This window comes from Triticum aestivum, chromosome 5B, assembly GCF_018294505.1.
Source record: "Triticum aestivum cultivar Chinese Spring chromosome 5B, IWGSC CS RefSeq v2.1, whole genome shotgun sequence".
Lineage (NCBI taxonomy): Eukaryota > Viridiplantae > Streptophyta > Magnoliopsida > Poales > Poaceae > Triticum > Triticum aestivum.
Window position 1 is genome coordinate 195,274,928 of NC_057807.1, and position 24,192 is coordinate 195,299,119.

The following is a 24,192-nucleotide window of genomic DNA, read 5'->3' on the forward strand; positions in this document are numbered from 1 at the left end:
CTTGTCACGGACATGATGCCTATAAACATGATCATGCCTAGATAATCTCATAATTATTCGCTTTTCTATCAATTGCTCGACAGTAATTTGTTCACCCACCGTAATACTTATGCTATCTTGAGAGAAGCCACTAGTGAAACCTATGGCCCCCAGGTCTATCTCTTATCATATAAGCTTTCAATCTACTTTTATTTGCATCTTTGCTTTTCCAATCTATATCATAAAATACCAAAAATATTTATCTTAGCATATTATCTCTGTCAGATCTCACTTTTGCAAGTGGCCGTGAAGGGATTGACAACCCCTTTATTGTGTTGGTTGCAAGTTCTTGTTTGTTTGTGTAGGTGTGTGGGACTTTTGAGGAGCCTCCTACTAGATTGATACCTTGGTTCTCAAAAACTGAGGGAAACACTTATGCTATTATTGCTACATCACCCTTTCCTCTTCAAGGAAAACCAACGCAAGCTCAAGACGTAGCAAAAAGGATTTCTGGCGCCGTTGCCGGGGAGGTCTTTGCTCAAGTCAAGACATACCAAGTACCCATCACAAACTCATCTCCCTCGCATTACATTATTTTCCATTTGCCTCTCGTTTTCCTCTCCCCCACTTCACCCTTGTCGTTTTATTCGCCCTCTCTTTCCCAATCTCCTCTCTTTTCGCTTGCCTTTTTGTTTGCTTGTGTGTTGGATTACTTGTCGCGATGGCGCAAGATAATACCAAATTGTGTGACTTTTCCAATACCAATAATAATGATTTCCTTAGTACTCCAATTGCTCCTCTTAATGATGTTGAGTCTTGTGGAATCAATGATGCTTTGCTGAATCTTGTTATGAAAGATCAATTCTCCGGCCTTCCTAGTGAAGATGTCGCTACCCATCTAAACAACTTTGTTGATTTGTGTGAGATGCAAAAGAAGAAAGATACGGATAATGATATTGTTAAATTGAAGTTATTTCCGTTTTTACTTAGAGATCATGCTAAAATTTGGTTTTCGTCTTTGCCTAAGAATAGTATTGATTCATGGAATAAGTGCAAAGATGCTTTTATCTCTAAGTATTTTCCTCCTGCTAAGATCATCTCTCTTAGGAACGATATTATGAACTTTAAACAACTTGATCATGAGCATGTTGCCCAATCTTGGGAAAGAATGAAATTTATGATTCGCAATTGCCCTACTCATGGTTTGTATTTATGGATGATCATAGCAAAAATTTATGCCGGCTTGAATTTTGCTTCTAGAAATCTTTTAGATTCGGCGCGGGAGGCACTTTTATGGAAATCACCTTAGGAGAAGCTACTAAACTCCTTGATAATATTATGGCTAATTATTCTCAATGGCACACCGAAAGATCTACTAGTAAAAAAGTGCATGCTATAGAGGAAATTAATGTTTTGAGTGGAAAGATGGATGAACTTATGAAATTGTTTGCTACTAAGAGTGCTCCTATTGATCCCAATGATATGCCTTTGTCTACTTTGATTGAGAATAATAATGAATCTATGGATGTGAATTTTGTTGGTAGGAATAATTTTGGTAATAATGCTTATAGAGGAAACTTTAATCCTAGATCGTTCCCTAGTAATTCCTCTAATAATTATGGAAATTCCTACAATAATTCTTATGGTAATTTTAATAAGATACCCTCTTATTTTGAGAATAGTGTTAAAGAATTTATGATCTCTCAAAAGAATTTTAATGCCTTGCTTGAAGAAAAATTGCTTAAAGTTGATGATTTGGCTAGGAACGCTGATAGACTCTCGCTTGATGTTGATTCTTTGAAACTTATATCTACTCCTCCTAAGCATGATATCAATGAGTCTCTCAAAGCTATGAGAATTTACATTGATGAGTGCAAAGAAAGAATCGCTAGATTGCGTGCTAAGAAAGATTGCTTTGTAAAAGCGTGTTCTTCTAGTTTCCATGAAAATAATGATGAAGATCTAAAAGTTATTGATGTGTCCCCTATTAAATCTTTGTTTTGCAATATGAATCTTAATAATGATGGGACTGGAGATGAGTCAACTTTAGTTAAAAGGCGTCCCAATGATTCGGAGTTTTTAGATCTTGATGCTAAATTTGGTAAAAGTGGGATTGGAGAGGTCAAGACTTTAAATAGCATTGAACCCACTATCTTTGATTTCAAGGAATTTAATTATGATATTTGTTCTTTAGTAGATTGTATTTCCCTGTTGCAATCCGTGTTGAATTCTCCTCATGCTTATAGTCAAAATAAACCTTTTACCAAACATATTGTTGATGCCTTGATGCAATCATATGATGAAAAACTTAATTTGGAAGTTTCTATACCTATAAAACTTAATGATGAGTGGGAACCTACTATAAAGATTAAAATTAAAGATCATGAGTGTTATGCTTTGTGTGATTTGGGTGCTAGTGTTTCGACGATTCCGAAAATCTTATGTGATATTCTAGGTTTCCATGATCTTGATGATTGCTCTTTAAATTTGCACCTTGCGGATTCTACCATTAAGAAGCCTATGGGAAGGATCAATGATGTTCTTATTGTCGCAAATAGGAACTATGTGCCCGTAGACTTTATCGTTCTTGACATAGATTGCAATCTTTCATGTCCTATTATTCTTGGTAGACCTTTCCTTAGAACGATTGATGCGATTATTGATATGAAGGAAGGGAATATTAGATTCCAATTTCCATTAAGGAAAGGCATGGAGCACTTTCCAAGAAAAAAAGTTAAATTACCTTATGAATCTATCATGCGAGCTACTTATGAATTGAGTGCCAAAGATGGCGCTACTTAGATCTATCCTCACTTTTATGCCTAGCTTGGGGCGTTAAACAGTAGCGCTAGTTGGGAGGCAACCCAATTTTACCTTTCTTTTTTGTTTTTGCTTCTGTTTAGTAATAAATTTTTCATCTACCTTCTGTTTATATGTGTTTTCATGTTTTAATTAGTGTTTCTGCCAAGTAGAACCTATAGGATAACCTATGGTGATAGTTAATTTGATTCTGCTGAAAAACAAAAACTTTGCACACACAAAAATAATTTTAGTCATTCACAGAAACGTGATTTTGCATTGATTCTTTTTTATGTAGATCAATAAACAAATTGCCCAGGACTTCCTATTTTGGTAGGATTTTTAGAGTTCCAGAAGTATTCAAGAGTTACAGATTGCTACAGACTGTTCTGTTTTTGACATATTCTTTTTTTTGTGTGTTGTTTGCTTATTTTGATGCATCTATGGCTAGTATGTAGGGGTACGAACCATAGAGAAGTTGGAATACAGTAGGTTTAACACCAATATAAATAAAGAATGAGTTCATTACAGTACCTTAAGTGGTAGTTTTTCTTTCTTGCACTAACGGAGCTTATGAGATTTCCTGTTGAGTTTTGTGTTGTGAAGTTTTCAAGTTTTGGGTAAAGATTTGATGGACTATGGAATAAGGAGTAGCAACAGCCTAAGCTTGGGGATGCCCATGGCACCCCAAGATATTCAAGGATAACAAAAATCCTAAGCTTGGGGATGCCCCGAAAGGCATCCCCTCTTTCGTCTTCGTCTATCGGTAACTTTACTTGGAGCTATATTTTTATTCGCCACATGATATGTGTTTTGCTTGGAGCGTCTTGCATGATATTAGTCTTTTCTTTTTAGATTTCCACAATTATCCTTGCTGTACACACCTTTTGGGAGAAGCCCACTTGATTAGAATTTATTAGAATATGCTATGTGCTTCACTTATATGTTTTGAGCTAGATAGTTTTGCTCTAGTGCTTCACTTATATCTTTTAGAGCACGGCGGTGGATTAATTTTGAAGAAATTTTTGATCTCTCATGCTTCACTTATATTATTTTGAGAGTATCTTAGAATAGCATGGTATTTGCTATGGTTATAAAATTGGTCCTAGAATGATGGGCATCCAAGTTGGGTATAATAAAAACTATCATAGAAAGTGAATTGGATGCTATGATCAATTTGATGCTTGATAATTGTTTTGCGATATAAAGGTGGTAATATTAGAGTCATGCTAGTTGGGTGATTATGAATTCAAAGAATACTTGTGTTGAAGTTTGTGATTCCCGTAGCATGCACGTATGGTGAACCGCTTTGTGATGAAGTCGGAGCACACTTTTATTTATTGATTGTCTTCCTTATGAGTGGCGGTCGGGGACGAGCGATGGTATTTTCCTACCAATCTATCCCCCTAGGAGCATGCGCGTAGTACTTTGTTTTCAATGGCTTGTAGATTTTTGCAATAAGTATATGAGTTCTTTATGACTAATGTTGAGTCCATGGATTATACGCACTCTCACCCTTCCACCATTGCTAGCCTCTCTTGTGTCATGCAACTTTCGCCGGTACCATACACCCACCATATACCTTTCTCAAAACAGCCACCATACCTACCTATTATGGCATTTCCATAGCCATTCCGAGATATATTGCCTTGCAACTTTCCACCGTTCCATTTATATGACACGCATCATCATTGTCATATTGCTCTTTGCATGATCATGTAGTTGACATCGTATTTGTGGCAAGGCCGCCTTCATAATTTTTCATACATGTCACTCTTGATTCATTGCATATACTTGTACACCGCCGGAGGCATTCATATAGAGTCATATCTTGTTCTAAGTATTGAGTTGTAATCTTGAGTTGCAAGTAAATAAAAGTGTGATGATCTTCATTATTAGAGCATTGTCCCAGTGAGGAAAGGATGATGGAGACTATGATTCCCCCACATGTCGGGATGAGACTTCGGACTTAAAAAAAAGAGAAAGGCCAAATAAAAAAATGAGAGAAAAAGAGAGAAGGGACAATGCTACTATCATTTTACCACACTTGTGCTTCAAAGTAGCACCATGATCTTCATGATAGGGAGTCTCCTATGTTGTCACTTTCATATACTTGTGGGAATTTTTCATTATAGAACTTGGCTTGTATATTCCAATGATGGGCTTCCTCAAATGCCCTAGGTCTTCGTGAGCAAGCGAGTTGGATGCACACCCACTTAGTTTCTTTTGTTGAGATTTCATTCATTTATAGCTCTAGTGCATCCGTTGCATGGCAATCCCTGCTCACTCACATTGATATCTATTAATGTGCATCTCCATAACCCGTTGATACGCCTTGTTGATGTGAGACTATATTCTCCTTTTTGTCTTCTCCACAACCACCATTCTATTCCACATATAGTGCTATGTCCATGGCTCACGCTCATGTATTGTGTGAAAGTTGAAAAAGTTTGAGATTACTAAAGTATGAAACAATTGCTTGGCTTGTCATATGGGTTGTGCGTGATGAAATACTTTGTGTGATGAAGATAGAGCAACAGCCAGACTATATGATTTTTTAGGGATAACTTTCATTAGCCATGATATTTTGAGAATACATGATTGCTTGATTAGTATGCTTGAAGTATTATTATTTCTTATGTCAATATGAACTTTTATTTTGAATAATTCGGATCTAAACATTCATGCCACAATAAAGGAAATTACATTGAGAATTATGCTAGGTAGCATTCCACATCAAAAATTCTGTTTTTATCATTTACCTACTCGAGGACGAGCAGGAATTAAGCTTGGGGATGTTTGATACGTCTCCAACGTATCTATAATATTTTTTGTTCCATGCTATTATATTACCCGTTTTGGATGTTTATGGGCTTTAGTTTACACTTCTATATCAGTTTTGGGACTAACCTACTAACCGGAGGCCCAGCCCGAATTGCTGTTTTTTTGCCTATTTTAGTGTTTCAAAGAAAAGGAATATCAAACGGAGTCCAAATGCGATGAAACCTTCGGGAACGATCCTTTTGGAACAAATGCAAACCTGGAGATATGGAGTGGAAGTCACGCAACAATCGAGGTGGCCACGAGGGTGCCCGGCGTGCCCCCCCCCCACCCTCGTGGACCCCTCGAGCGTCCACCGACCTACATCATCTCATAATTATTTGCATAATTATTCGCTTAGATAATCATGATCATACCTAGATAATCTCATAATTATTCGCTTTTCTATCAATTGCTCGACAGTAATTTGTTCACCCACCGTAATACTTATGCTATCTTGAGAGAAGCCACTAGTGAAACCTATGGCCCCCGGGTCTAGCTCTTATCATATAAGCTTTCAATCTACTTTTATTTGCATCTTTACTTTTCCAATCTATATCATAAAAATACCAAAAAAAAATTATCTTATCATATTATCTCTATCAGATCTCACTTTCGCAAGTGGTCGTGAAGGGATTGACAACCCCTTTATGCATTGGTTGTGAGTTCTTGTTTGTTTGTGTAGGTGCGTGGGACTTTTGAGGAGCCTCCTACTGGATTGATACCTTGGTTCTCAAAAACTGAGGGAAATACTTACGCTACTATTGCTGCATCACCCTTTCCTCTTCAAGGAAAACCAACGCAAGCTCAAGACATAGCAGGCGTGGTCAACGTGGTCACGGAAAAACTTCCATCGGAAGAGTACTGTACGTGGAGAGGCTGACAGCTAGGTCCTCGGACGCAGCAAGGAAGTGCCTCATTATTACGCGGAAAATAATGATTCCTCCACCTGACAGCAGGAACCCACCGGACGGGCCACCGTATTTCGTGAAGAAAACATTTCCCCCTGACTGCTGGGACCCACCAGTTACATCTTCGCAAGCAAGGAAGTGCGTCCATATTACGTTGAAAAAAATGATTCGTCCCCCTGACTGTTGGGACCCACCAACTACATCTTCGCACACAAGGAAGTGCTTGACAGTCGGGACCCACCTGGTCGAAGCGTACGTAGTGTTGTCATTCTGGTCGCGAACATGTACGTACATACTGGTCGATGTAGAGGCGCGCACGTGTCGTAGTAGAGACGCGCACGTGTCGTAGTTGACGTGTGCACGTAGCATGTACATGTACGTACAACGGCCAGGGTGAAAGAAAGTAAATACGGTCACGTACATACATACGGGCGGGGTCTCGAACATGTACTCACGCATCCGTACGACCAGGGCTCGTGTACATGGTTGGGTCGGAATGGAGAAACTGCGTCATCGTCGTGTTCATGGGGAGATAACCGGCTGGGTCGGAATGGAATGCGTTGTCGTGTTCATCGGGAGGGCTTGGACGGAACAGCCGATGGAAACGAGGTCTGGCATACCGCAGAATGGAGGAAACGGCCTTGTGTTCGATCGGACACGGTCGAATCGGGATCCTGTTCATCGGGAGGGGTCTTGTGTACCGCAAAACAGAGAAACGGACTTATGTTGGACCTCCTATGGTCGAAACGGGGTCGTGTTGATCGGGAGGGGTCTGGCGTACCACAAAACGGAGGAAACGGGCTTGTGTTGGAGCTCTACGGTCGAAACGGGGGGTCCTGTTCATCGGGAGGGGTGTGCAGTACCGCAAAACGGGACTCCACGGGATACTGTTCATCTCCATTGTCGACCTCCTCCAGCCTCCACCGGATACTGTTTATCCACCGTCGACCTCCTCTAGCCTCCACCTGCGACTGTTCATCCACGGGCTCTTGTTCATCCAGCCTCCACCGCTCCTCCACCGGCTATTGTTCAACCAGCCCTCTCCACGGGGTCCTGTTCAACCACCCCTCCATGAGCTACTGTTCATCCAGCCCTCCACCGGCTACTGTTCAACCTTCCCTCCACAAGGTCCTGTTCATCCACGCCCAACCGGCTCGATCGATCGTGGTCCTGTTCATCCAGCGGCAAGACCACGGGGTCCTGTTCATCCAACCCCCACCAGGAGCTGTTCATCCAACCCCCCCCCCCAACAACGCTCACCGTTCATCCAGAGGAAGCATCGATCGGCTTCAGTTAGCAGCAGTAGCAAAGGAATCGCTCGGGTTCAGTAACATGTAGCATGCAGTGCAATTGCTCGGGTTCAGTTAGAGCCCAACGCCTTGCACCCACGCGCATACCTGTATGAGAGAAACACGCATCGCTCGGCCCCCGACCACCCACCGTAACCGGGAACTCCCCGATATTTTCCTCGCCCTCGCTTCTACCATGGTTTTTCTGTCATGCACGGCCCAAAGAATGTCATGCAGCTGCGTCTCCAGCCCGCCAAGGACGAAAAGCCCATTTTCTGTCAAGATTTTTTGTCATAGAAGTGGGAGCCCACCGCATTTATGATCATACCGAGTTTTGTCACAATTATCATCATAGAAGTGTCATAAGTATGACAGGAAAAAAAATTCGTTCAACCCAAAATGTCACGGATGTGTCTTTTTTGTAGTGGACCGGAAACGATTTCGCCTGTATAATAGAATTTTTTGAGCACTACTATATGTATAACCGTATTTGATCGCTCGCCGACCGCACACGACCTCATTTTGCCGAGCGTGTGTGCCAAGAGGGCATATCCCCGACGGTTTCTGGTTCGTGTGGGAAGGACCCCCCTATCGCAATCACTCACTAGGTGACGGTTCAGAACGCCATCGCAGAAAGGGGTTAAAAACCGTTTGTATAGCACCTCGTTGTACCAGTGACGTATCAGAGCCTTTTGGCAAGTCCACATACTCAACCATCATATAATCTTCTATGATTGCTAACACTCACCGCATACTCATGAGCAAAAAGTTGCAACCAGACACATAGGAAGATAGGGGCTTATAGTTTCGCCTCCCAACGTATTCACCTCAAGGGTGATGTCAACAATAATAACTCATGCTCACTCATATCCAACCGGATATATGTGCCTAGATCTTTCCTCACCACATGATGCTTGCAAAAGAGAAAATAAAAAAATAGGGAAGAATACTTTGATTCTTACATAAAAGTAAATACATAAAAGTAAAAGATAGGCCCTTCACAGAGGGAGCAGAGGTGGTCATGTGCTTTTTGGTTTGTATGCTCAATTACTTAGTGCAAAAGAACATTATATTGCCTGTTATGATAGCAACCTTTTTTATGCAGTCTGTTGCCTTTATTATTTTGCCATCACAAGTTCGTACAACACTCAATTTTCTCTTACACTAAATGATCCAACACATTTAGAAGCAATTTTTATTGCCTTATTGCACCGATGACAACTTACTTGAAGGATCTTACTCAGTCCATAGGTAGGTATGGTGGACTCTCTAAACAAGATTTGGTTTTAGGGGTTTTTGGATGCACAAGTAGTATCACTACTTAGTACGGAATTTTTGGCTAGCAAAGATAGGGGCAAGCACCACATGTTAAAGGATCTATGACAATATAACTTCTATGTGAATATGAACAAACATAAATCATTATGTTGTCTTCCTTGTCCAACGTCAACAATTTTGGCATAAAATATTTTGATGGGGGATCACAATCATAAAAGATGTCCAAGATAGTATATTTGCATGTGAATTTTCTCCACCCTTATTAATTCTTTCATGAATTGCATCATTGACCAATGTTATCAATCTCCAATAAATTTTACCACCTATACTTTTCCTTATGCGATGTCATTACTTACCATAAGATTAGCATATGATCTCTTTCATTATTCTTTTTATTTATTTTGATTGAAACAAAAAAATTAAAGAAAGCAAAACTTGAACTAAACATTATTATATATCTCACACACGATTACAAAGATAGATAGATCAGTAAGCAAAACACTCGAAAAGGATCAAACTAAAATTTTATTCAACCAATTCAAAAGATAACTAAAGATCGAACTAAGATAAATAAAGGCAAAAGAGGGGGTGTGATACGATAGATAGTTCAGTAAGCAAAACACTCGAAAAGGATCAAACTACAATTTTATTCAACTAATTCAAAAGATAACTAAAGATCAAACTAAGATAAATAAAGGCAAAAGAGGGGGTGTGATACGATACCGGGGCACCTCGCCCAAGCTTGGCACAAGCCAAGGGGAGTGCCCATAGCCGATACTCAAGTCTCCTTTAACGGTGAAGAATGTTATTGTACGGCAGGGGGAGGTCGACCACATCAAACACAATCTTCTTAGTCCAGTAGTTCAACTCACCCCACAAACGTCACTGGCAACATGATCTTTCCCTTAGGACGGCTCCTGCCGAGATTAACTCTTTGAAACGTGCCAGTAGCCTTAAGCTCTTCCTCTGCTATCTGGAGGTTGCTGAGAACATGTGGCGAGATCAGATTCAACCCAGCCCCGCCATCAACCAACATCTTTGTGACCTTGAGGTTGCGGATCATTTGGGAGACCAACAACGGCAGTCACCCTACCGCAGTGGTGCGGTCAGGGTTATCTTCCTCATCAAAGATGATGGGCATGCATGACCATTTGAGTGGTTTCCGTGAAGTTGTCACTGGCTCCATGGCATTGACCTCACGTGCCCACTGTTTAAGTTGGTGGTGAGAGGAGTGTAAAGATGCACCCCGCCAATGCACAGGGCGTCGGTGGCCTTCTGGATTTCCTGCTCACTAGTTTCCTCTTCATCACTCCCAACATCACAATCCTCTTTCTCTCTGTCCCTGGCGGGTTTCCCTTGGTTTCGAGGAGCCTTGCCAGGGCGATTTGCTACACCGCCGGCCCTTACTGCCAGCACCGTTCTGACCTCTTTTCTTATCTTGCTTCTCATACTCATCCCTCTGCTTCTTGACAACCTGCTCAATTTGGTGACACTCCTGGAGATCGTGGCCCTTGGTCCGATGGATCTTGCAATATGGCTGATCACTCTTCCCAGCTTTCTCTGCAGTCGCGGCCTCTCGGCAGTCAGCGCACGCAGCAACTTCCTTGCCTATGGCTTCAGCTTTTGCCTTTTACCGGTACTAGGTGTGCCCAATCCCTCAACAGTCATCACTGCTTTATCCTTGCGCTTCTTGTTGTGCTTCTTATTCTTCTTTTTCTGGCTGGTGGTCTTGTCGTCATCTTCTGAGTCGATGTCGACACAATCCTCCTCCCTGGGAAGTTTCCTCCCTTCCTCCACTCGAGCACATTTGTCCACGAAGGTGTACAGATCTTTCATAGTCTTGGGCAGCTTGACATTCATCTTGGAACGTATCCTTCGGTTGCGCACATTAGACTAAAAGGAGGCTATCACAGCTGCCGGGTGGATGTCTAGGATATTCCTGTGAACTCTTTTGAATCTTTGCAAATACTTCCACATAGTTTCTCCTTCTTTTTGCTGGAGGAGCTACAAATCGCTGGGCCACCCTGATTCTTGATGGCCTCTCATAAAGGCGCCAATGAACTCATGGCACAGGTCATCCCAGGACGAGATGGAGTTCTCCAACAAGTGCATCAACCAAGAGCTCACATTAGACTTAAATGCCAAAGGGAAATAATTGGTGAATACCTTCTTAACTCTTCCCTCGGCAGCCTGAATAGTGATGGTGTAGATGCTCAAGAACTCTGCCGAGTTCAATCTTCCATCATACTTCTCATGTGTCTGTGGCTTGAACATGCGAGCGGACGGCCAACGGACTTGCCATAGCTCACGGGTGAAGGCAGGGCATCCAACCTCGAAAGGTAGGTACCCGCCATCTCCGGGCGTGGGCTCGTCGATGTTGGCGCTGTCACACCCGTTGGGTTGGCGGTGGTCGTCGCAGGCTGCATGATGACTGCGCGCGCGACTTCCCTCTGCCTGTCTCTGGGGCTCGCCGTGGTTCTTTGCCGTGCTCGAGGATCAGAGCCAGCCATTGATACGTCATCGGCCTCTTGGATGCATGTCTCCCGTATAGCCTACCGAGGTGGGGACCACACCGTGGGAGCAGCCCCTTCCGTGTCGCCAGCCGCACGAGCCGTTGCCGCCGCCTGGGGAGGCCGAGGCACGCCAGCTTGCTGTGAGCCCCCGGCCTCGGTGAAGCCAATCAGATTCCGAATGGTAGCTCTCCATTCATCCATCTGATCAGCTGTCGAAGGGAACCTCAACAGCAATTGGGCTCGCGCCAGGGCCTCGTCGCTTGGCTCCTGATGACGCCAGTGGCGACCGCGTCACGTCCTCGCTGCCATGAGCCAGCCGCTTGGATAGCGCGGTCACGCAGTAGAGGTGCTTGAGGGCCGGCGACCCTAATGGGCATAGTAGCTGGGCTAGCTTGTCCTGGAGGCGGCTATTGGTGTCAAAACCGGCGGATATCGGGTAGGGGGTCCCGAACTGTGCGTCTAAGGCTAATGGTAACAGGAGGCGAGGGACACAATGTTTACCCAGGTTCGGGCCCTCTCTATGGAGGTAATAGCCTACTTCCTGCTTGATTGATCTTGATAATATGAGTATTACAAGAGTTGATCTACCACGAGATCGTAGAGGCTAAACCCTAGAAGCTGGCCTATGATTATGATTTTTCTCGTCCTACGGACTAAACCCTTCGGTTTATATAGACACCGGAGGGGGCTAGGGTTACACAGAGTCGGTTACAGAGAAGGAAAACTACATATCTGAATTGCCAAGCTTGGCTTCCACGCAAAGGAGAGTCCCACCCGGACACAGGACGAAGTCTTCAATCTTGTATCTTCATAGTCCAACAGTCCGGCAAAAGTACATGGTCCTGCCATCCGAGGACTCCCTAATCCAGGACTCCCTCAGTAGCCCCTGAACCAGGCTTCAATGACAATGAGTCCGGCGCGCAGATTGTCTTCGGCATTGCAAGGCGGGTTCCTTCTCCGAATACTTCAAGGTAGATTTTGAACAAAAGGATCGTGTCCGGCTCTGCAAGACAAATTCCACGTACCACCGTAGAGAGCACAATATTGCACAAATCTAATCTGCTCACAATTTTTCATAGCGTGACATCATGCCGCGGCCCGGTCATTATATGAACCATTTTCTCAACCTGCTGCTGCATGTCCTGCGAGGCGGTTTTATTGGCACGTCTTGTCGAAGCAGAGATCGTGTTCCCCTTGTCACGAGATTCTCATCAATACGGGCGTGGGTAACCCAACCATGTTGTTGGTATGACTCCTCGATTTTGGGCAAGTTCCAAATGGTCACGCGGAGGACGCTTCATATTCACCCTCTTTATAAAGAGGCCAAGAACTGTCCTTTTCTTTCCACACCCGATCCTTCCCTTCCCCTACGTCGAGTTCTATCACCCAAGGTTCGGGTTAAGCGCTCTGGACCTTCAACCATGTCTGGATACAACCTTCAAGGCCGATGGATGGCCTCTTTTGTCACAGAGGAGGACATCAGGAAGCTTAGGGAGGCTAGATATCTGACCGCCGAAATCCCCAACAGGCTACCTGCTCAAGGGCAGGTTATCCCGACTCCCGAACCCAACGAGAGTGTCATATTTGTTTCCCACTTCCTCCGAGGGCTAGGCTTTAGTCTTGATCCCTTTGTTAGAGGGCTCATGTTCTATTACGGGCTAGATTTCCATGATCTGGCCCCAGATTCCTTCCTTCACATCTCGTCGTTTATCATCGTGTGTGAGGCCTTCCTCCGCATTACCCCACACTTCGGCTTATGGCTCAAGAACTTCAATGTGAAGCTGAAGATGATCGACGGGCGACACGCGGAGTGCGGAGGCGCTATAATAACCAAAGGTGCCGACACCCTATGGCCAAAGGGTTCCTTCCCGAAGGTGTCCGACCTATGGCAACAAAAGTGGTTTTACATCACAGCTCCCCGAGGTACAAAGCGGGCAGTGATACGTCTCCAATGTATCTATTTTTCCAAACACTTATGCCCTTGTTTTGGACTCTAACTTGCATGATTTGAATGAAACTAACCCGGACTGACGCTATTTTCAGCAGAACTGCCATGATGTTGTTTTATGTGTAGAAAAGATAAGTTCTCGGAATGTCCTGAAAATCCACGGAGGCACTTTTTGGAATTATTAAGAATTTTTGGTGAAATAATCAACACCAGGGGGCCCACAGGCTGTCCACGAGATAGGGGGCGCCCCCCCAGGGCACACCCTCCTATCTTGTGGGCCCCCTGGACCTCCACCGACCTCAACTCCAACTCCATATATTCACGTTCGGGGAGAAAAAAAATCAGAGAGAAAGTTTCATCGCGTTTCACGACACGGAGCCGCCGCCAAGCCCTAATCTCTCTCGGGAGGGCTGATCTGGAGTGGGATTCGTCGCCGTCGTTATCATCAACCATCCTCCATCACCAATTTCATGATGCTCACCGCCGTGTGTGAGTAATTTCATCATAGGCTTGCTGGACGGTGATGGGATGGATGAGATTTACCATGTAATCAAGTTAGTTTTGTTAGGGTTTGATCCCTAGTATCCACTATGTTCTGTGATTGATGTTGCTATGACTTTGCCATGCTTAATGCTTGTCACTAGGGCCCGAGTGCCATGATTTCAGATCTAAACCTATTATGTTTTCATGAATATATGTGTGTTCTTGATCCTATCTTGCAAGTCTATAGTCACCTATTATGTGTTATGGTCCGACAACCCCGAAGTGACAATAATCGGGATACTTCTCGGTAATGACCGTAGTTTGAGGAGTTCATGTATTCACTATGTGCTAATGCTTTGTTCCGGTTCTCTATTAAAAGTAGGCCTTAATATCCCTTAGTTTCCGCTAGGACCCTGCTGCCACGGGAGGGTAGGACAAAAGATGTCATGCAAGTTCTTTTCCATAAGCATGTATGACTATTTACGGAATACATGCCTACATTACATTGATGAACTGGAGCTAGTTCTATATCACCCTATGTTATAGCTATTACATGAGGAATCGCATCCGGCATAATTATCCATCACTGATCCATTGCCTACGAGCTTTTCATATATTGGTCTTCGTTTATTTACTTTTTCGTTGCTACTGTTACAACTACTACAAAAACCCAAAAACATTTATCTTTACTTTTGCTACCGTTACCATTATTATCATACCACTTTTGCTACTGAATACTTTGCTGCAGATACTAAGTTATCCGGGTGTGGTTGAATTGACAACTCAATTGCTAATACTCAAGAATATTCTTTGGCTCCCCTTGTGTGGAACCAATAAATTGGGGTTGAATACTTTACCCACGAAAGCTGTTGCGATCCCCTACACTTGTGGGTTATCAAGACTAATTTCTGGCGTCGTTGCCGGGGAGCATAGCTATATTCTCTGAGTCACTTGGGATTTATATCTGTTGATCACTATGAATAACTTGAAAGACGCTAAAACCAAGATTTTGCCCTCAACTACGAGGGGAGGTAAGGAACTGCCATCTAGCCTTGCACTAGATTCTCCTTCTGTTATTAGTAAACTTGCGACACCTAAACCTGCTACTGCTATGAATTCGGATATGTCGCATGTTATTGATGATGCCACTTCTGCTATGCATGATGAAACTACTTCTGTGCGTGATACTACTTTGCCATTAGGTGAATTTCTTGATGAACAACTTGCTAGAGTTAGGGGGAATGAAAATATTGAAGAACCTATTATTGATTATAGTGATGATGAAGGTTCTCCCAATGATTATGTATTACCTGTTGTTCCTAAGGGTTATGTTATGAATGAAGAAGCTGCTAGGGAAATCTTTGCTTGCAATGATAGATATGATCTTAAGAAATTATTAGCTAAATGGAAGCAGCAGTCTCTTAATGCTAGAATGAAACCCGATCCTGCTTTTGCTACTTCACCTATCTGTGTTACTGATAAGGATTATGAATTCTCTGTTGATCCTGAGATTATTACTTTAGTTGAATCTGATCCTTTTTATGGCCTTGAATCTGAAACTGTTGTGGCACATCTTACCAAGTTGAATGATATAGCCACCCTATTTACTAATGATGAGAAGTCTCGCTATTTTTATATCCTTAAGATATTTCCGTTCTCATTAAAGGGTGATGCTAAGACTTGTTATAATTCTCTTGCTCCTGGTTGTGTGCGTAGTCCCCAGGATATGATTTATTACTTCTCTGCTAAATATTTCCCTGCTCATAAGAAACAAGCTGCCTTGCGGGAAATATATAATTTTGTGCAAATCAAACAAGAGAGTCTCCCACAAGCTTGGGGGAGGCTTCTCTGGTTACTTAATGCTTTGCCTGATCATCCTCTTAAGAAAAATGAAATACTTGATATCTTTTATAATGGACTAACCGATGCTTCCAAGGACTACTTGGATAGTTGTGCTGGTTGTGTTTTCAGGGAAAGAACAGTCAACGAAGCTGAAATATTATTGAATAATATGTTGACTAATGAAAATAATTGGACTCTTCCTGAGCCAGTTCCTGAAGCAATTCCTGAACCAATTGAGCCAACTCCTGAGCCTATCCCTAAACCCACTCCGAAGAAGAGAGGTGTTTTATTTCTCAGTCCTGAAGATATGCAAGAGGCAAAGAAATCAATGAAAGAAAAAGGTACTAAAGCTGAAGATGGTAAGAATTTACCTCCTATTGAAGAAATACATGGTCTCAATATACCGTCTGTTGAAGAACCATATTGTCTTGATAACCCGACACAGGTAGTAAAGGTAAATTCTCTCTACAGATATGATAAAGTTGAAATCCCCTCTACTAAATTTCATAGCCCATGTTTAGATGAATTTGATGAATTTATGGCTAGGCAAGAAAGTTTTAATGCTTATGTTGGTAGAGAGTTAAAGAATAATGCTTTCGAGATAGGACGCGTAAGCGATAATCTGGCTAGAGTTAAAGATGAACTTAAACTCGTTAGCAAATATGCTTCTATGGTTCCTACCCAAGCTGAGCAAGTACTTAAAGCTCAAAATGATTTGCTTGATGAATTAAATAATAAAAATGACTTTGTTGTTAGAGTGGCTACTAGAACTGGTAGAATGACTCGGGAACCTTTGTATCCTGAAGGCCACCCTAAGAGAATCGAGCAAGATTCTCAGAGAAATAATTTAGAGGCACCTAGTTCTTATAAAAAGAAGAAGAAGAAAAACAATAGGACTTTGCATGCTTCTAGTGAACCTACTGTAGACACACCTGAGAATCCCAATGATATTTCTATTTATGATGCTGAAACTCAATCAGGTGATGAACATGAACCTAGTGATAATGTTAATGATAATGTTCATGTTGATGCTCAACCTAGCAAAAACAATGATGTAGAGATTGAACCTGTTGTTGATCTTGATAACCCACAATCAAAGAATCAACGTTACGACAAGAGAGATTTTGTTGCTAGGAAGCACGGTAAAGAAAGAGAACCATGGGTTCAGAAACCCATGCCCTTTCCTCCTAAACCATCCAAGACAAAGGATGATGAGGATTTTGAGCGCTTTGCTGAAATGATTAGACCTATTTTTTTACGTATGCACTTAACTGATATGCTCAAAGTAAATCCTTATGCTAAGTATATGAAGGATATCATTACAAATAAAAGAAAGATCCCGAAAGCTGAAATTTCCTCCATGCTTGCTAATTACACTTTTAAGGATATCTATTAAAAGAAATTATGTTAGAACTGCTTTATGTGATCTTGGAGCCGGTGTTAGTGTTATGCCTCTCTCTTTATATCGTAGACTTGAATTGAATAAGTTGACACCTACTGAAATATCTTTGCAAATGGCTGATAAATCAACTGCTATACCCATCGGTATTTGTGAGGATGTGCCTGTTGTGGTTGCAAATGTCACTATCTTAACGGACTTTGTTATTCTTGATATTCCTGAGGACGATAGTATGTCTATTATCCTTGGTAGACCTTTTCTTAATACTGCAGGGGCTGTTATTGATTGCAACAAAGGCAATGTCACTTTTCATGTTAATGGTAATGAGCATACGGTACACTTTCTGAGGAAACAATCTCAAGTTCATAGCATCAATTCTATTGAAAAAGTTCCAACTATCATTTTTGGAGGTTTTGAATTTCCTCTCCCTACTATCAAGAAAAAGTATGATATTCTTATTGTTGGGGATTTTCATATACCCGTTGAGGTAACTTAGTGTTATTCAAAATTTCTCCGGTTCCGTGCTATTCGGAATGAGTTTGTTAACAAGACTTGATCAACCTTGTTAGTGGATTCATTTTGATGATCACGAGATGGATGAAACTAGAAGGCACAACCTTCTGTACCCTCTTTTTACTTTCTGTTTTTCTAGAATAAATATTGCAAAAATAGTATTATCCGTCTATTTTCTGAATTATCCGTGCATTAAAAAATAGTTCGAAAATAAAAGTGCTCCAAATGCCCTGCAAATTTTGTATGATTTTTTCTAGAATATTTGAGGATTTTAGGCACTGAAAACACTGCAGGAGGGGCAAGCACCAGGCCACGAGAGTGGAGGGCTTCCCCCCTATAGGGCATGCCCCCCTGTCTCGTGGGCCCCTGGTGGCCCCCTCCACTTATGCCAGCACCCACACACTTCATATTCTACCCAAAAAATCCCCATCTAGCTCAAGCACGAGTTCTAGCTCATTTTGAATCTCTTAGCTCAAAGCTCCATTCACAAAAATGCTTTGGGAGATTGTTGCTTGGTATGTGACTCCTCCATTGGTCCAATTAGTTTTTGTTCTAGTGCTTTATTCATTGAAATTTTTTGCTGCATAGGTGACCTTGTTCTTGATCTTGCATGTTAAATTTTTGAGGTCCCAAGCAATTCCAATGCATGATATAGGCTCTATGCACTTGTAGGAGTAGTTGCTACCATTCTTGTTTAGTTTTATTCACTTATATTTTGAAGTTACAAAAATTTCAGAAATTTTCAGAAAAAGAATTATGCTTATAAGAATGTACCAAGGTGGTTCCTCGGCAAAGAAAGGGCCAAGGATTGCTATACGTGAGCAAGATGTTGAATTGCCAAGGGACGCAAATGTACGGGCTTGTAAGTGGCCATCCGATGATTTTATGGTCGAAGCTGGCTTCAAGGAGGAATTTGACGTGTATGTGCGTAATGCCGAGCTGGAGGACTTCTTACAAGATAAGTGTCCTCAGTACTATCAATTGACTGATTCCTTTGTGCGGAGGTTCCAATATATCTGTGCGCTTAATTCTCCTAGTGTCATGTTTGATATTTATGATACATCTTATACCATGGATTTAGAGGATTTCACAACTGCTTGCAAACTCCCGTAGTGGGGTAATATTAATGATCCTCGCAAATCTGAATTTAGAGATTTTCTTGCTAGTATTACTATGGGAGAATCTAGGGACATAGCACAAGCTACCATAGGGAGCATTCATTTTCCTGCTATACATTATTTTGCTCTCTTCATTGGTAGATGCATTAACGGTAAGGACGAAGCTTGTCACATGTGTGTCCCTGATCTGTGTGTCCTCAAGAGTGCTGTTTCAGGTTATAAAGATTATAACTTGGGGGCAATAGTTGCACGTATGTTGTAGAATAATAGTAGGAAGGGAGATTTATTTGGAGGAATTTATGCAACCCGTGTGGCTAATTTTCTTAATATAGCCCCACGAGAGGGGGATATGATTTTACCTCCTGTTTATTTGGATAAAGAATCTATGTTTAATCATCAATTTCTTGAGAGGAATGAACAATTCCTCCATTATCGACTAATCTATGACAGACGCAACGTCGTCCCTGTTACTCTTCCTGCTCCCTACCTTTTTGATTATCAGGCCAAAGGAAGATATGTGGTCACCAGGGAAGAAGCAACTGAATACGAGAGGGGAATGGAGGCAGCTCGCCAACACGCTGCTACTCAGGAGGCGGTTGCCTCTGCATCTCAGTACAACCCCGGTTTCACTTATGGATATCAGCCAGGCGATCCTTGGTACTAGACCAACTTAGGCCAAAAGCCTAAGCTTGGGGGAGTACGTATTTCTCACCAACTTTACATTCATGTTCACACACTAGTCGTCGGTGCTCATACACTTTCATTGTATTATCCATGTTAGTTTAAATTTCTTTTTCTAGTTTTCTTTTTGTGTGTTTAATAAACTTTAAGAAAAAGCAAAAAAATAGTTAGTTTAATTTCCATGCTTGTAGTAAAAATTAAAATGAAAACCCAAAAAGATTTCTAGTTCTTCTTCTTACTTGTTAGGAGCTTTCCCGTGTAAATAGTTTTATTTTCTTTTCTTTCTTTTGGGGGTCGAGAAGTCTATACTGAAAATGCTTAGTGGCTCTTATATGCATGATTGTTTATTTAATTTAGTGCCCACATTACTTGTCTTCTCTCCTGAGTTGAATGCTTGCAGATTCCAGCTTAGTCCAATGCACGTGCACTCTTATTATTATACACATCGTTCGGTCGTGCGAGTGAAAGGCAATAATGACGATATATGATGGACTTATTGAGATGAGAAAAGCTGGTATGAACTCGACCTCTCTTGTTTTTGTAAATATGATGTGCACATCATTTCTGAGTCAGCTATTATGAAGTAAACATATTTGCAATGACATTTAGAGATTATAGTTGCTTGTGCCATGCTTGATTAGCTATGAGTTATAATGGTTTACCTTGCGTGCCAACATGCTATTAGAATGATTATTATGTGATATGATGGGATGGTATCCTCCTTTGAATGAATTGAGTGACTCGACTTGGCACATGTTCACGCATGTAGTTGAATCAAATCAACATAGCCTTCATGATATTTATGTTCATGCTGGATTATATCCTACTCATGCTTGTATTCGGTGTGAATTAATTTTAATGCATGTTTATGACTGTTGTCACTCTCTCAGTTGGTCGCTTCCCAGTCTTTTGCTAGCCTTCACCTGTACTAAGCGGGAATACTGCTTGTGCATCCAGACTCCTTAAACCCCAAAGTTGGTCCATATGAGTCCACTATACCTTCCTATATGCGGTATTTACTTGCCGTTCCAAGTAAATTTGTATGTGCCAAACTCTAAACCTTCAAATGAAATTCTGTTTTGTATGCTCGAGCAACTCATGTTACAACTAGGGCTGCCTATATCTTCCATGCTAGGTGGGTTATTCTCAAGACGAGTGGACTCTGCTCCTCATTCATGAGAAAGGGCCGGTAACCGGGATGCCCAGTCCCATGATCCAAAAAGATCAAAGCAAATCAAAATAATTAAACAAAACTCCCCCAGGGCTGGTGTTAGTTGGAGGCACTCGTTGTTTCGAGCAAGCCATGGATTGATGCTTGTTGGTGGTTGGGGGAGTATAAACCTTTACCATTCTGTTTGGGAACTGCCTATAATGTATGTAGTATGGAAGATACAGCCATCTCATAGTTGTTGCATTGACAGCAAAAGTATGCCGCTCAAAATTTTATTCAATCTCTATTTAAAAAAAAATCGAGCTCTGGCACCTCTACAAATCCCTGCTTCCCTCTACGAAGGGCCTATCTATTTACTTTTATGTTGAGTCGTCACCCTTTTATTAAAAGCACCCGCTGGAGAGCACACTGTCATTTGCATTCATTACTATTGGTTTATAATGGGTATCACTTGACTGGATCTCTTTTACCATGAATTACAATATTTAGTCAGTCCTTGATCTTTAAAGGTGCTCTGCATTTATGTTTTGCGGTCTCAGAAAGGGCTAGCGAGATACCATTTTGTTATATCATGTTATGATTGTTTTGAGAAAGTGTTGTCATCCGAGTTTTATTATTATGGCTCCCTAGCTGATTATGCTATTGATATGAGTAATTGTGAGACCTAAGTGTTATTGTGAGTATGGTTAGTTCATAATATTTGCTGAAACTTGAATGCGGGCTTTTCATGTTACAACAACAAGAGCAAACAGAGTTTGTAAAAGTTTTTCTTTATCACTTTCAGTTTATCAACTGAATTGCTTGAGGACAAGCAAAGGTTTAAGCTTGGGGGAGTTGATACGTCTCCAACGTATATACTTTTCCAAACACTTTTTCCCTTGTTTTGGACTCTAACTAGCATGATTTGAACGAAACTAACCCAGACTGACGATGTTTTCAGTAGAACTGCCATGATGTTGTTTTATGTGTAGAAAAGAAAAGTTCTTGGAATGTCCTAGAAATCCACGGAGGCACTTTTTTGAATTATTAAGAATTTTTGGCGAAAGAATCAACACCATGGGGCCCACAGGCTGTCCACGAGACAGGGGCGCCCCACCTAGGGCGCGCCCTCCTATCTCGTGGGCCCCCTGGACCTCCACCGACCTCAACTCCAACTCCATATATTCACGTTCGGGGAGAAAAAAAATCAGAGAGAAAGTTTCATCGCGTTTCACGACACGGAGCCGCCGCTAAGCCCTAATCTCTCTCGGGAGGGCTGATCTGGAGTCCGTTCGGGGCTCCGGAGTGGGGGATTCGTCGTCGTCGTCATCATCAACCATCCTCCATCACCAATTTCATGATGCTCACCGCCGTGCCTGAGTAATTTCATCGTAGGCTTGCTGGACGGTGATGGGTTGGATGAGATTTACCATGTAATCAAGTTAGTTTTGTTAGGGTTTGATCCCTAGTATCCACTATGTTCTGAGATTGATGTTGCTATGATTAATGCTTGTCACTAGGGCCCGAGTGCCATGATTTCAGATCTGAACCTATTATGTTTTCATGAATATATGTGTGTTCTTGATCCTATCTTGCAAGTCTATAGTCACCTATTATGTGTTATGATCCGACAACCCCGAAGTGACAATAATCAGGATACTTCTCGGTGATGACCGTAGTCTGAGGAGTTCATGTATTCACTATGTGCTAATTCTTTGTTCCGGATCTCTATTAAAAGGAGGCCTTAATATCCCTTAGTTTCCGCTAGGACCCCGCTGCCACGGGAGGGTAGGACAAAAGATGTCATGCAAGTTCTTTTCCATAAGAACGTATGACTATTTACGGAATACATGCCTACATTACATTGATGAATTGGAGCTAGTTCTATATCACCCTATGTTATAGCTATTGCATGAGGAATCGCATCCGGCATAATTATCCATCACTGATCCATTGCCTATGAGCTTTTCATATATTGTTCTTCGTTTATTTACTTTTTCGTTGCTACTGTTACAACTACTACAAAAACCCAAAAACATTTATCTTTACTTCTGCTACCGTTACCATTATTATCATACCACTTTTTCTACTGAATACATTGCTGCAGATACTAAGTTATCCAGGTGTGATTGAATTGACAACTCAACTGCTAATACTCAAGAATATTCTTTGGCTCCCCTTGTGTCGAATCAATAAATTTGGGTTGAATACTTTACCCTCGAAAGCTGTTCTGATCCCCTACACTTGTGGGTTATCAGGAAGCCGCCCCGGCCTTCCGCTCTTCCCCTCCACCCCAACTGGCGTCATGGGTCAACAAAGGGCTGGACTAGGGGCCAGCTAATGATGTGCTGACATTGCAAAGCCGCATCCGAGATCTCCTCAAGAGGGATATCAGTCTCGTCAAAGTAATTCAAGTAATGTTAGTTCGTCGGGTCCTGCCATGCCAACGTCGATCTCTCTGTATGTGGGAGTTCAACCCGGGAGGACCGCAAACCATTCAACACTTCTTCGGATGCCAGAAGGAATGTATCCTTTATTCTTCAGATCACGAATAAAGTGTTCGGACACCACCGAGGACGCGGGTCTCAACTGCAACCGTCCAGATACCCAAGTAAGTAACTCCACGACCAAACATGTTGTCCTTATATTTATTACAACATTATTCTGACAAATTACCCCCGGCCAGGAATGGATAAGAAAGGCGGAGAGGATCATGTGTTCGGCCCCTCTTCCCGAAGGCTCGCTGGATCCTGTATTAACCAGGATGTTGGCTCGCGCACCTTATCAAGTGCCATCAGGAGAAGACGAGGGGTGGAATAGAGAAGCCAAAAGCGGGCTTCATACGCTACACATCTAACCTGGGGGAACTAGTGCCTCCGCATCGCAGGATGATCGGGGAGGTGAATCTAGAATCCCCTCTCCCCATGGGAAGAAAAGGGCCACCCCTGAGGACTTGGAAACGAAGGTTTCCAAACGAGGGAAGAAAACTTCACCAGGGGGGCCTGCCCCGGAGGGCGTCCTTACCGCACAACACCCACAAGGGGGCCAGCCGTCAACCGAGCCGTAAGTGAACGAAGGCACTTTAGTAAATATGTCCTGCTTTTTCCCTGAGAATAACAACCGAGACATATGTTTTGCAGTCCGGCTCGTAGCCCTTCTCAACAATGTTCGTCTTTGGGGGATCTTCTTCCAGAGATGATGGAGAGCGAAACGCCTCCTCCTGCTTCCCCACCTCATGAGGCGGACGAGCCAGAGGTGTCGTCGCGGAGGATTTCTCCTGATCCGCAAAGGCCAGAAGGTAACTCTTTGGCCGGCCGAAGTCCGGATTTCTCGGCCCCTAAGGAAACCAACAGAAGAAGCCCGGGATTTTCCAGTGTGCAACCGGACACATTGATGGGTCTTCTGGAGCAAGTGGCTATCTCAGAGGCACATCGTACCTTAATGGGTACGGTGGTTGAGAGGATTTCAT